The sequence below is a fragment of the Dermacentor variabilis genome, unplaced genomic scaffold (genome assembly GCF_050947875.1).
Source record: "Dermacentor variabilis isolate Ectoservices unplaced genomic scaffold, ASM5094787v1 scaffold_13, whole genome shotgun sequence".
Lineage (NCBI taxonomy): Eukaryota > Metazoa > Arthropoda > Arachnida > Ixodida > Ixodidae > Dermacentor > Dermacentor variabilis.
Window position 1 is genome coordinate 21,706,392 of NW_027460291.1, and position 14,476 is coordinate 21,720,867.

The following is a 14,476-nucleotide window of genomic DNA, read 5'->3' on the forward strand; positions in this document are numbered from 1 at the left end:
GATCACTCCCATATGGATTATTAATAACTACCTATTCAAAGTGTGGAAGAAGTGATGCTGACCCTATGGCTAAGTCTATACATGAATACGTGTTGTATGTCGGACTGTAAAAAGTTGGCTCTGACTTGTTAAATAGACAGGCTCCAGATGAAAGAAGGAACTTTTCTATTGCCCGTCCTCTCGCATCAGATCTTGAGTAACCCCAAAGTGGGCTGTGAGCATTAAAATCTCCAAATGCTATATAGGGATCAGGAAGCTGGTCAATCAGCTTTTCAAATTCAGCAATGTCTAACCGTTCATCAGGCGATATATATATGGAGCAAATCGTTATAAGTTGATTGAACAATATAGCCCGAACAGCCACTGCTTCAAATGAACTCTGGAGTGATACACGCTGGCATGCTACTGACTTTTGGGCTATGATTGCCAGACCACCTGAAGAAGAATTACCATTATTTCAATCTTTACGGAAAACTATGTATTGTTTTAATAAGTTCTCGTGTGTCGACTTTAAATGTGTTTCTTGAACAAAGAACAGTCGTGGCTGATATTCCGCTAGTAGATCTTTGATATCATCTAGATTGCGAAATAGGCCGCTGGCATTCCACTGAATTATTTGTGTAGCCATATCGAGGAAGATTTTTGTTGTCTGTGTTCAAGAGCACGTGGTACAGATAGGTAAATATGTATACACAGACGGTAACCGTTTAGGTTACCGGTCCCTTTCTTTGAGCAGTTACAGGCATTTTATGTCTTCTAGCACGCTCTTGAGAGCGCTGATCTTTTGGCGCCGATGACGCCGGGGACTTCTGATCGACCTCCATAACCTTCTCGGAGGCGCTGGAGGTTCGTGAACTAGGCGCTGAAACTCGCGTCCCAGGCCGTGAAGTTCGGATTAGCTTTGGGACCTGCGGAACGGAAGTCTGCAGGCCCACCTTCGATGATGGAGCAGCACTTGCTGCTGCCACCACGGGGGCAGGCGGAGTAATTACCGGACCACTATCAGTGACCGCGGTAGACTCCCGAGAGATTTGTGACGCTGCCCCCCGTCGCGCCACCTCGGAAAAGCTTGTGTTATCTAAGTACGAAAGACGTTTCCTTGCTTCGTGAAATGTAATATTTTCTTTGACCTTTGGTGCAATGATTTTTTTCTTTCTTCCATTTAGGGCATGTCCTGGAGTAGGCTGGATGGCTTCCTTCACAATTCACACAATGTGGAGATGAGTCGCAAGTGTCTGATGGATCTTCATTCGAGCTGCATTTCGCGCAAATCTGCCTTTCTCGGCATGCCTGGGATCCATGCCCATAGGTCTGGCACTTACAGCACCGTCGAGGACTTGGAATGTACAGCCTAACACGTACTTTGATATAGCCTGCATCCACTGTACTAGGTAACACACTGGTACCAAAGGTTTGTACAATGTGCTTTGTTCGAAGTTGTTTCTTATTCCTGCGGATTAGAATTCGTTCTACCTTGATGACATTTGGTGCTGAAAACCTTCAAGCAACTCTTCGTTACTAAGGTCCATGAAGTCGTCTTCAGAGATTACTCCACGGCTCGTGTTCATGGCTCGATGTGCGGACACAGTGACTGCTACATTGCCTATGCATTTCAAGTCATTCATTTTCTCATATTAGGTTTTATCTTTCAATTCAAGGAGCATATCTCCATTGGACATCTTTGTGGCTTTGTAGCCAGGTCCTATCGTGTTGCCAAGGCATTTCGCCACCAAGAAGGGGGAGAATTACGTACGCTCGTGTTGCTTTCACTATGAATTACATGGCACTTAGGAAAATTTTCTTCATTGTTTTTCAAAAAGAATTGAAAGGTTGCATCGGTGCGCCCTCTTTTTAGAGGGCGATCAAAAGAAAGTGGTTTACTGGAAGCCATATAGAGGTTATGAGTTTGGCAGCAGCGCCAACCGCCCACCACCGAGCCCAATATGGGGACGGAGCAGGTCTTACGAGTAAGACAAGCCCTCGCCGGTTGTACGGTGCCACTATAACCCAATCTGGAGTACCCAAGGTTGGCCACCCACACAAGGTTAACCCTCGCTGCCAGGAAAGTCGGAAGTTAATAGAAGAGACGAGAAAACAGGAAAGATTGAAAGGAAGAGAAAAAGACGCAGAATGGAGAGGAGGACAGGAAAAGGCAACTACCGATTTCCCCCGGGTGGGTAAGTCCGGGGGTGCCGTCTACGTGAAGCCGAGGCAAAAGGGGTGTGTTGCCGCCGCCGAGGGGCGTAAAGGTACAAACACCCGGCATTTTCTCAACCCCCAGGATCCCCTTTTCCCCGGACACGGCTAAGCCGTGCACGGCTACGCGCGGGAGGGTCCAACCCTCGTGTGCTCGGGTACGTGGTGCCGCAACACACCAAACGCCTGCTGACGCAGACGCCGCTGCGGGGCTATGTAAGCTCTTTTAGAAAGTGATAAATCGCAGGCTTTTCCACTTCCTTGAATCAAACAAGCTCCTTGACCCAGATCAGTGTGGTTTTAGGGAAGGCCGATCAACCACCTCGTTCGCATTGGAGCATATATTGCGACGCTTTCATACATAAATAGTTCTTCCTTTCTGTATTCTTAGACATGGAAAAGGCTTACGATACCGCGTGGCGGTATGGAATTCTACGTGACTTATCGGAAATACGAATGCGCGGGAAAATGCTTAATTTAATACAATGCTATTTATCATATCGCACATTCCGTGTTAGAATTGGTAATATGCTCTCGACGCCATTTCTACAGGAAACTGGGGTACCGCAGGGTGGCGTGCTTAGCTGCAGACTTTTTATCATAAAAATGAATCCCTTGAGCTCATCAATACCGCGTAGTATATTTTATTCGGCATATGTTGATGACGTTCAGATTAGATTTAGGTTATGTGATCTCGCTATCTGTGAGCGACAAGTACAGCTTTGTCTAAAGAAGGTGTCTAAGTGGGCCGATGAAAATGGTTTTACGCTCAATGTCAGCAAGAGTACCTGTCTTCTTTTCACACAAAAAAGAGGTCTTATAGCAAATCCTGAAGTTGAACTTCAGGGCCAGCACATACCTCTCAGCACAGAACACAAATTTTAAGGCGTAATTTCAGACACGAAATTAACCTTTATTTTACACCTTAAGTACCTCAGAAACAAATGCCTAAAGACCATGAACATTCTTAAAATTTCGTCACATACAACGTGGGGTAATGACAGGAGATGCATAATGAACCTTTACAAGTGCTTCATACGAACACGCTTAGATTATGGGGCAATAGTTTATCAATCGGCTAGCCCGAGTGCATTGAAGATGCTGGATCCTGTACATCACCAAGGTATCCGCCTGGCGAACGGTGCCTTCAGGACAAGTCCTGTGGAGAGTCTTTACGTTGAAGCTAATGAGTGGTCGCTTCATCTTGAGAGGTCGTATTCAAGTTTCATGTATTTTCTGAAGGTAAATGCAAACCGTGAACATCCCTCTTACCCAAGTGTAAACGAAATGACATCTGCAACTCTATTTAATAATCGACCGGCAGTTAGAGAACCTTTCTCACTGCGTGTACGGAAACTCAGTCAAGAAATGGATGTTCCTTTTTTTTTGAAAACTTTCTAATGGTTCCTGTCACGCTATGTCCGCCGTGGCAATGGCAGCTCGTTGAGTGTGATAGTTCATTCATTGAAATAACGAAGAACGCTCCCCAGGTACACATTGAAATGCACTTTCTTGAACTTCAGTCGAAGTACTCTTGCCAGGAATTTTACACAGATGCCTCAGAGTCGCATGCCATTGTTTCGTATGCAGCCGTCGGCCCATCATTTTCAGACTCTAACGTCCTGCACCCAGAAACAAGCATATTCACTGCTGAAGCATATGCTGAACTTACAGCAGTTAAACATACCAAGAAAATGAAATTGCAAAAGGCCATTTTATTCACAGACTCTTAGTGTCATAAAATCTCTAATCTCACTCCAGAAACGCAACAATCCTGTACTCAATGAGCTATATTCGCTCCTGTGCACAGCATATACATCTAAGCACGTCATAGTATGTTGGGTACCTGGGCACAGAGGCATTAAGGGCAACATGCTTGCAGATGAAATTGCCACATCCATTGCAACCAAAGCTGGCAACTGTTCCGTAGGTATCCCTGCCTCAGACTTCAAGCCATTTTTGCGCAAAAAACATAGAAGGCATTGGCAAAACATGTGCGACACCGAAACCTCGAATAAACTCCATTTGATCGAGCCGCAATTAGGAAATTTGCTACCGATAACAAAAATACGGCGAATCGAGGTCATTTTCTGCCGCCTTAGGATAGGGCATACGTACGGCACGCACTCTTATCTCTTGACCGGTAGTGAACCTCCCATATGCTGTAGATGTGGCCAGATACTAACCATCCTCCATGTCTTACTGGAGTGTAGAGAATTGGAAACTGAAAGGAAAAACACTTTCCTCTAGCCTACCGACAGAATATTCCTTTTTGTCCGGCAATGTTTCTTAGTGCTGACCCATTTTTTCACAGAAAATCAGTTTTTACATTTCAGCACGATGTTAATTCATTGCAAGTTATAGGCCGAAGAGATTCGTAGCACAGCATCTCACCAGACGCTGCTGCTGCGATAGTAGCAGTTTGTAGGGCACGTTCCTACAGGCCCTTGCATTTAAGGGCCTCATTGAGGCAATAGTGCTACTGGCATTTACATGTTATTCCCTAATTCCATGAGAGCATATGTTTTAAATTCACAGCACATTCCCAAGTCATTGCAGCAATTTAATAGATACGTATTTATTTTACCTCTGTTTTTAGGCCCCTATACAGCCAAGTTGCATTGTTATAGCCAACCACGACGCCATTAGTCATTATTCGCATCACTGATTGCATTGAAACATTGCTTGGCGCTATTTGGCCATGACTGGCCATTGCGCCATAAAACACCACATATCCTCATCATCATCTCCTGTCTGACCTTCTTTAACTGCTTTAATGCACCACCAATGTTCCGACTAAGTGCCAAAATGCATACGTTGTTAGAAGGGACTGCCCTCTTGTTGTAGTCAGTTGAAACTTTTTGACCCTCGGCCGATAATCTGAAATATCATTTTGCAAAAAAATTTTCCCATTGAGTTACACTTGTGCATTGCTGTGAAGTTCCGAAGGAGAATGTCCAGAATTCCTGGACATGCCACACCTGCTCGCCTACTTGCGGCCTCTGCGGGGGCCCGCACGCCACAGCGGACAAGATTTGCAAGCAAATATTCCAACTCCCGTACATCGTTCTACGGAGGAGAAGGGAAAGAAATGCGGAATCCAGGAATTCAGACCCGGGACCAGCACAAACAAGCGCCGGCAGCGAACCGGCTAGACCTTCGAGCAGGCGCTCCCGCTCGAGAAGCCGCTCGAGGTCCAAGGGCCGTTCCAGGTACAGGTCCCGGTGCCGCTCCAGATAGGGAAGCCAGTCCCGGGGCCCACAGACCAGGGTCCCGTTCGAGGAGGCAGCCGGTCCTGCGAAACAAGGCACCACCTGGGCAGACAGGGTGCGGAGTGGAGGGAGAACTGCCGAAAAGGTAACGGGGAGCGCGGCGCCAGAGCATGGTTCATCTGAAATAGCTCAGCTTAGGAAAGAAAATGCCGAGATTCGCAGCATAATCGAGTTAATGCAAGCCGAAATAGCAGACCTCAGAAAAGCTAATCAACCTCACCCCATTCCAGTCCCTGGTTCAACCCCCTCAGGGACCCTCTCGGCGACCCCCTCTCTCCAACCCCCTCGGGGAACTCCCCCCGTTCCAGTCCCTAGTTCAACCCCCTCGGGGACCCCCTCTCCCCAAACCGCAGACGTTCCCATGGTCGTGGATGCGAGCCACTCGGGCAACCCAGCCAAAAGAAAGGCCGTTCCCAGCGTGCCCGACAATGTACAGGCTGAAGTCAAGTCCGAGGTCAGGGAAATGTTGAATTCCATCTGCTTCGAGATCAAGAAGATTAACTAACGACTCTCTGCAGTGGATCAGTGACTCTTGGTCGTGGATCAGAAGTTAGATGCGCAAAACGTCAAAATTCAATGCCTAGAAAACAGAATGCCAGAAATAGAGTACAAGGTGCAGGAAAGGACACCAGGACGTCGACCCGCGTACGTCCCGTTTACTTCCCGGCTGGCGCGTCGGCACCTACGCCGCGGCCACTGCACTTCCCCGGACCGCTTAGTAGAAACATCTCCCTCGAGACCCTAGTAGCAATGCCGGAAGGCGCTCTATACAGCAAGGATGGGGCCACACACCCAATTTAGTATTTGGCAGTGGAACTGCAGGGGACTCCACCATAAAAGATGCACCCTGCAGCAGTTTGTTCGCACTCACAAAGAAAAGCCACATATTATATTATTGCGAGAAACGATGAATGATCAGGTTTCACTCCAGGGATATAAAGCTCTTGCTCTCCGTGGGGACGGCAGAGGAATCTGCACATTAGTCAGCAGCGACTTCACTTTCGTCACACGATCTAGGGGTCCGGCCTAGCAAGACGGAGACTTCCCTAGTAGAAGTCATCCCAAGTCAATCCAACATCTCCAGCATTTTTATAATTAACGTACACAGCAGCCCGAGCGATTACAGATAACGTTTCAAAATCATCATCAGTAGGGCAACGAAACTGATCGGAAACTCTCCACTGGTTGTGGCCAGCGATTTCAACGCCCCCTTTCACGCGTGGAACTACACGCACCACATGGTCAAGGCAGAAGCCTGTGGCAGGAGGCGCTAGATTCGGCCCTCTCTCTATTGACGGACCCAGCCTTTCCCACTAGACGCGGCACCTCCTCGACCAGGGACTCTGTCCCGGATCTCGCCTTTGATAAAAACGGTGGCTCATCCGTGTGGTCGAATCTGCTCATACACCTCGGTGGCGATCATTACATCACGGCCACGAGCTTACAAGTGGAGCAGAAAATAAAGAAGGCCTTCTCGGTCCCTGACTGGGACAAATTTCGTGAGGTTCGCAACGCCAGTGCCGCCCATGTAGAAAAGCCGGAGAGTCTCGTCCAGTGGTCCGCACTAAATCTGCAAGATGTCTGCTCCACCACCAAAACCATAGAAACGGATCTACAGATATACAAAATGAATAGCAGGCTAGCACACCTTCTCGAGGCCAAGCAATCACTTCTCGAGAGGTAGAACCCGCGCTTGAATCGCAAGCTCAGAAAAAAGGTAGCCAAGATCAACAAACAGATCCACGAGCACTGCCAAACCCTGTCTAGGCAGCAATGGGACAAAATATGCAATTCAATCGACGGGCAGATGCGCACGGGAGGCAAGTAGAATCTTCTCAAACACTTGCTCGACGACCCCGGCACCAAGTCAAACCAGAGAAGTGTCCTCGCTAAAGCGCTCCACGAAGCCAAGAAATCGTCTTCGGAAGAGGACGTTCTGGAGATGCTAGCTAAAAAGTACCTGCCGCTCAAAACTGTGGCCGATGAGGCGGCATACCAAGTGTACAAAAGGAAGCCGAACTCCGCGCTGGACGAGCCTTTCAAAGTCAGTGAAATCCGCCGCGCTCTACACGACCTCAATGGTAGGTCAGCACCCGGCCCGGATCACATTAACAACTAGGCTCTCAGAAACCTAGAGGACGCATCTATCAGTTTCTCACAGATGAGATAAATCGGATTTGGGAGGAGGGAATTGTACCGCAACAATGGAAGTTGGCGAAGGTCATACTCATCCCAAAGCCCGGTAAACCACCGAGCTTGGACAACCTCCGCCCCATCTCACTGATGTCATGTGCAGGGAACGTGGCCGTGCACGCCATCTATAACAGAATTGCCGAGTATATCGAGACCAACGACCTTTTCCCTCACAACATGATAGGTTTCAGGCCAGGCCCCTCCACCCAGGACGCCATGAAGCTTATCAAGATCCAAATCCCGGAACGCTGCACTCGGGACATGAGAGTCATCCTTGGTTTGGACCTGGAGAAGGCCTTTGGTAACATCCGTCACGAGTTCGTTCTCGACGCCATCTCCAAACTCGACCTAAGCTCGTCCTTCCATGCCTTCGTCAGGTCTTTCTTGAGCAAACAATGCGCCATCCTCAAGGCTGGAGATGTGGAATCACAGAAAATGGAGCTGAGCAGAAGAGGCACCCCCCAGGGGTCAGTCATCTCACCGCTCCTCTTCAACATCGCAATGGTCAACCTCTCGAGATACCTAGACAAGGTCTAGGGCATCGGTCACATGATCTACGCGGACATCACTGTCTGGTGCGCGGGTGGCAGTGACGGACAAGTCGAAGCCGCTCTCCAGGAAGCTGTCGACACTACAGAGCGCTTTCTAACCGACACGGGACTCCGGTGCTCCTCAAAGAAATCGGAGCTCCTTCTCTACAGCCCAACTAGAAAGGGCCGCAAGCCGCAGAACTGGAAACCCCCCACTGAAATCGACATTAATCTCTACACCAAGGGCAGAGATCCGATTGCCAAGGTCGCGTCCGTTTGAATCTTGGGAATGACACTCTAAAGGACAGGCACAAATAGCATCACCATTCACAAACTAGCAAAGAAGACGGATAGCGTCATCGGTCTAATCAAGCGGGTAGCTAACAAAAAGATAGGCCTGAGCGAAGAGAATCTGATAAGGCTAGTCCACGCTTTCTTGTTATGCCATTTCACGAACGTAGCAGCCATGCAGGTCTGGAAGAGAGCCACCCGCCGTGGTTGCTCAGTGGCTATGGTGTTGGGCTGCTGAGCACGAGGTCGCGGGATCGAATCCCGGCCACGGCGGCCGCATTTCGATGGGGGCGAAATGCGAAAACACCCGTGTGCTTAGATTTAGGTGCACGTTAAAGAACCCCAGGTGGTCAAAATTTCCGGAGTCCTCTACTACGGCGTGCCTCATAATCAGAAAGTGGTTTTGGCACGTAAAACCCCAAATATTATTATTATTATTGGAAGAGAGCCGAGCGAGCCAAGCTAAATGCCATGATAAGGAGGGGGATCAAGAGCGCGCTCGGACTACCAAACTACACACGCACCGACCAACTCCTGCAGTTGGGTATTCATAATACCCTAGAAAAAATTGCAGAAACACAAGAAATGGCACAGATTCTCCCACTCTCCGGCACCAGGGCGGGCAGACGACTCCTAACAGAGATGGGCGGCCCCCCGGCCACTGTCGAAGACGCCTACCAGGGCCTTCCGAAAGAGCAGAAAGACAATATCATCATATCCCCCGCCCCGCGCAATATGCATCCCCAGCGCAACGTAGAAAAAAGGAAGGCCAGGGCGGTGGCGCTCCTACGCCGTGCGACCGAACTCCCCGGCGGCAGCTGCTTCGTTGACGCGGCCCAGTATGGCAACAGCAACAATTTCACGGTAGTTAGTTAGTTAGTTAAATGGGGTTTAATGGCGCAAAAGCAGCTAAGGCTATGCTGCGCCAAACACGAGGTATTTTAAAATCCTGTTTGTGAAGGAAAAGGCTTTGTTAATAACCTATATTTTATGCAAAAATCCAGTGTCATGTAGAAATTTACGGACGTCACATAATGGGACTAGCGGATCATCACCTAAAATCAGAGCAGGGTGTAAAGGTATGTGTAGTTGATATAATTTGTGCAAAAGTGTTCGTCTGTGTGTTTCAGTCTGCGTACATGTGAGTAATATGTGCATAACTGTCAGTGGCTGTTGACATTTCTCGCATGTTGGTGTGTCTTCTTTCGTAAGTAAGTAATTGTGTGTGAGGTGTGTGTGCCCAATGCGTAGCCGGCATAAAACTACTTCGATGAACCGCTCTTGATGATAACACGACTTCCACTCGCCAACTATGGGTTTCGTGAGATGTAGTTTGTTGTCAGCACAACGGTCCCATTCGCGTTGCCATTTCGCCGTTAAGGCCTTTCTAATCGCACGGATGCTATCTTTGTATGGAAGTGTTGTGTTTGTTATATCTTTGTTCGCTGCCATCGATGCACACCCATCGGCTGCCTCGTTCCCCGGTATCCCAACATGACTTGGTACCCAGCAGAAGCGGATTGATCTCCCATATTTATTCAGCGCGACCATGTTTAGTATATCCCCTAACAAGGGTTCACACTCAGATTTCAGATTTAGAGCTTTCAGTGTACTTAAGGAATCAGTGTATATGACTGTGTTTTTGTGCTTGCCAGTGATAATCTTTTTAACTACTATCCATACAGCATAAACTTCAGCAGTGAAAACCGAAGCATGTTTTGGTAGACGAATACTTGTTTCCCAATTGTCTGTTACGGCCCCTACGCCCACGTGTTCTTTTGTTTTGGAGCCATCCGTGTAGAATTCCATGTGATTTTGATACTTCTCCTGAAGAGCACGGAATTCTTGTATGATGTGTTCGTGTGGAGTGTCTCTTTTCTTTAAATGTGTTAGTGTCCAGTCACACAACTGTGTGAAATGGTACCATGGGGCCAACCGTTGTGGTTTCTTGGCAACCTGGAGGACTTCGTGGGGAATGTCATAATCCCGACAGTACTGCTCATACCGCAGGACAAGTGGCCTAATCATATTCGGTTTATTTGTGTAGTGTAAGCGTGAGTTGCACTGTGTAAGGATGTTGTAGCATATGTGTTGTGGTGATGACTGAATTCTTAGTACGTAGGAAAAAGTGAGTAATGCTCTGCGCTGCTGTAAGGAGGGTTCATTACACTCAACATATAAACTTTGAATGGGTGACGTTCTGTAGGCACCACTTGCCAGTCGCAATCCAAGGTTATGTACTGGATCAAGTAATTGGATGTAGGACTGCCTGGCTGAACCATAAACCACGGAGCCGTAGTCTAAAAGGCTACGTACAAGAGACCGGTAAATACGTAAAAGACAGGTTCGGTCGGAACCCCAGTGCTTATGAGACAAAACTTTTAGGATATTCAATGCTTTATTTGCCTTAATTTTTAGTGTTTTAATGTGGGCTAGGAAGTTTAGTTTTTTATCAAACATTACTCCCAAGAATTTACATTCTTGTTTTGCCGGCAGTGCGACATCATTCAATTTTAGAAGCGGGTCTAAGTACAATCCTCGTTTTTGCGAGAATAGTACTGTAACGGTTTTTTGAGTAGAGAAACTGAAGCCATTTTTTTCAGCCCACTCCATTAGTTTATTAATTGTTATCTGGAGCTGCCTTTCACATGTATGTAAGTTTGAGGCGCGGCATGCTATTTGCAGATCATCGACGTATATGGAGTGCATGATAGAGGGGGGGATTGCTTTGTTAACAGAGTTCATTTTTACTATAAAGAGTGTTGTGCTTAGTACGCATCCTTGTGGCACACCATTTTCCTGAATGAATACACGTGACAGCACCGTTCCTAAACGCACCTGGAATGTTCGGTCCGACATGAAATCGGCTAGACATTTCAGCATTCTACCTCGGATTCCTAAATCTGCTAAGTCCCTTAATATACCAAACCTCCATGTTGTGTCGTACGCCTTTTCTAAGTCAAAGAAAACAGTGAGACAATATTGTTTGTGTAGGAAGGCCGCACGTATCTCGTCTTCTAGCCGGACTAGGTGATCTGTTGTGGAGCAACCTTTCTTGTATCCACATTGATGGTTATCTAGCATGTTTTCTGTGTCAAGGACGTATGTCAATCTTATGTTGATGATGGCCTCATAGGACTTTGCAAGACAACTTGTGAGTGCTATGGGTCTATAACTGGTTGCTGTTGTGGGAGACTTTCCGGCTTTCAAGAACGGGATTATGATAGCTTTCTTCCACTCTTTGGGCATTTTCCCCGTTTCCCAGATTATGTTGAAGAAATGAAGCAGGGTCTCAACTGCTTTAGGGGATAGGTGAGCTAGCATTGCATAGTGTACCCTGTCCGGACCGGGTGCTGTTTTTTTGCCACTAGTAAGGACTCTGTTGATTTCTGGAAGTGTTAGAGGGCCATTATACAGTCTTTCTGAACTTCCTGTGGTCGGAAGCGTTAGTTTTTCTGCTAGTTGTTTATGTTTCAGGAATGCAGCAGAGTAGTTTTTCGAGCTTGATATATCATGGAAATGTTGCCCTAATATGTCTGCTTGTTCTTCTAGATTTGTTTGTGTGCCTGGAGGTGACAGTATGGGGATAGTGTAAGAAGCGTAATCGCCTCTAAACTTGCGAAGCTGATCCCACATTTGTTTGGATGTTATTGAACTATTTACAGACGATACATAATTTTTCCATGACTGTCTTTCTGCTTGTCTGCGTGTGTATCTGGCTTTCGCTTTTGCTTTTTTGAAAGAGAGTAGATTATCTTGTGATGGGTATCGCCGAAAGATACCCCACGCTTTGTTTTGTAGTTTTTTTGTTTGCGTACATTCTTTCGTCCACCAGGGTTTTAGGTTTTTTCTTAGGAAGCCTGACGATTGTGGGATTGTTTCTGCTGCTGCAGCAAGTATACAGGCGGTGATCTGATCGTTCATTTCATCTATGGTTAGCTCATCTGATATGTTATCCAGAGTGGCCTTTTCGGTAAAGAGGGGCCAGTCTGCTAGATGGAGTTTCCAACGGGGTGGCCTCAGTGGGATGGTAGGAAAAGTAGATGTTCTTTTAATGATAGCGGGCATATGGTCACTACCATAGGGGTTCTGAATAACATTCCACTGAAAATCGCAAAAAAGAGATGGAGAGCACAGTGCTAGATCTAAGCAACTCATAGCTCCTGTGCTTGGGGAGTAGTAAGTAGACGCACCTGTGTTTAAAAGGCATATGTCATTTGTTAGGATAAAATCTTCAAGCGTTTGACCCCTGTTGTCAGTAGTTTTACTACCCCATAACGTGTTATGCGAATTAAAATCACCGCCTATTAAAAATGGTTCAGGTAGCTGGTTTAAAATTAACTCTAGGTCTCTTACGGTAAAATCTGAATGCGGCGGAATGTATACTGAACAAATGGTGATGGTTTTGTGAGCTAAAACGGTGACAGCAACGGTTTCTATGTGAGTGTTAATGGGAATTTCTCTGGCTGCTATACCAACTGGCAGAACAATGGCTACACCACCTGACAGCCGGTTCGCCTGACTGCGGTCGCGCCGTACGACAGTGAAACCTTTTAAAAAGTTCTTGTGTTTTTCGCCTAGGTTGGTTTCCTGTAAGCACAGGGCCACAGGAGAGAAGTTTATGAACAGGTCTTTTATGTCACCTAAGTTATGAATGAGACCTCTACAATTCCAATGGATCATGAAAGCCATTATGAAATTGAAAGGTAAAAAATTATATTAACGAGTGAATGGGAGATAAGAAAGATGTTAGGTGACATGGATCTGAAGAAGGCAGATACAAACAGAGCGATAACCCTTAGGTTATCGCCTTCTTATTTTGAGTTGTTATTGGGATTTTGTCCCTCTTACCGCGCTCGAGGGAGCGCTTGTCCTTCGGTGTCGAGGACACCGGGGTTTTTGTTTCGACCTCCATTGCTCTCTCTGAGGCGCTGGAGGACCGAGAGTTTGGCGTCGAGACACGTGTCTCGGGCCTTGGAGTTCGCTTGATCTTAGGACCCTGCGGGACTGGTGTCTGCAGGGCCGTTGAAGAGGGCGGAGCAGTACTGACTGCTTCCACCACGGGGGCGGGAGGAGTCACTGCGGCACCACTGCGCGTGGGCTCGGAGGACTCCGGAAGCCTCTGTGACGCTGCCCCCGCCTGCGTCACATCGGCATAACTGCGTCGCGGAAGGTACGACAGTCGTTTTCGGGCTTCAAAGAACGATATTTTTTCTTTGACAGTTAGTGCTATTACTTCTTTTTCTTTTTTCCAGCATGGGCAAGACCGCGAGTAGGCTGGATGGTCTCCTTTGCAGTTAGTACAATGTGGGGAAGAAGTGCAGTTTTCAGATTGATGATCAGTTGAGCTGCATTTAGCACAAGTTGTTTGTCCTCGGCATGCATGTGAAGCATGTCCGAATCTTTGGCATTTGAAGCATCGTCTGGGGTTTGGGATATATGGTCTCACATTGACTTTGACATATCCGGCATCGAGTGAAGTAGGCATTTCGCTTGTTCCAAAGGTGAGTATAACATGTTTGGTGGGGATTTCTTGGTTGTTTCTGCGGATTACTATTCTTTGTACTTTTGTCACATTTTGTTCTTGGAAACCCTCAAGGAGTTCCTCATCGCTCAATCCAATAAAGTCTTCTTCAGAAATCACTCCCCGGCTTGTGTTCAGTGTTCTATGTGGTGAAATCGTCACTGTGGCGTCGCCAATACTGGTAAGGTCAGTGAGCTTCTCTGCTTGGTCTTTATCATTCAGTTCTAGGAGGAGGTCCCCGCTAGACATTTTGGAGGCTTTGTACGTGGGTCCGATTTTTTCTTTCAGGCATTTGGCTACAAGGAATGGTGAAAGTTTTCTTACTGGCATGTTGCTTTCGCTGTGTACTACATAGAACTTGGGGAAGGATGGAGCGTTGCTCCGAAAGGAGAAATGGAATGGTACTTCGGTGCGGCATCTTTTCAGACGCCGATCATAGACGACAGAGGTTTGTGCTGCCATAGAAAATG

The 14,476-nt window shown here is 47.2% G+C and overlaps 1 long non-coding RNA gene across 1 annotated transcript; it reads left to right on the forward strand.

The window, feature by feature from the left end:
- The first annotated feature begins 13,184 nt into the window (after positions 1-13,184).
- Positions 13,185-14,125, forward strand: LOC142566677 (uncharacterized). The gene is made up of 2 exons (XR_012825090.1): positions 13,185-13,655; positions 13,738-14,125. It is a non-coding gene; the product is annotated as an uncharacterized LOC142566677 (long non-coding RNA).
- The last annotated feature ends 351 nt before the right edge of the window (positions 14,126-14,476 follow it).